Source organism: Penaeus monodon, chromosome 30 (assembly GCF_015228065.2).
Source record: "Penaeus monodon isolate SGIC_2016 chromosome 30, NSTDA_Pmon_1, whole genome shotgun sequence".
Taxonomy (NCBI): Eukaryota; Metazoa; Arthropoda; class Malacostraca; order Decapoda; family Penaeidae; genus Penaeus; species Penaeus monodon.
In genome coordinates, this window is record NC_051415.1 from 9,601,790 (window position 1) to 9,602,376 (window position 587).

A 587-nucleotide genomic window follows, 5' to 3' on the forward strand; every position below is an offset into this window, starting at 1 on the left:
GAGAAAACGAGGGAAAAAAAGGAAAAAGAGGAGAGACGAAAGCCTAAAAAGGGGGGAAGAGGGAAAGACAAGAAAAAAAAAAGGAAGAGGAATTTAAAAAAAAAAGACAAAACAAAAACTTTTTAAAGAAGGGAAGAAGGGAAATAAAAAGAACAAACAAAAACGGAAATAAAAAGAAAGGGAAAAAAAACAAAATTTCAAAGGGGGGGGGGAAAACCCCGAAAAGACCAGAAAAAAAGAAAAAGAAAACAAAAAAGAGGAAAGACACAAGCGAAGGACCAAAAAAACAAAAACCCCCAATGGGGAAAAAACCCGAGACCAAACCCCAAAGGAAGGGAAAAAGATAAAGCAAAAAGAAAACCGAAGGAAAAAAAAAAGAAAGACAAAAAGGAGCCCGGCAAAAAAATAATTAACCCGAGGATCAAGGGAAAGGAAAAAAAAATAAAATAAAATTTGATAAACCAAGAAAAGGAGGAAAAAATTTTAAAAAAGAGAAAAAGGGAGAAAAAAAGATGTATTTGGAGAAAAAAGGGGGGAAAAAAAACTGAGAGAAAAAAAAAAAAAAAAAAAAAAAAAAAAAAAAAAAA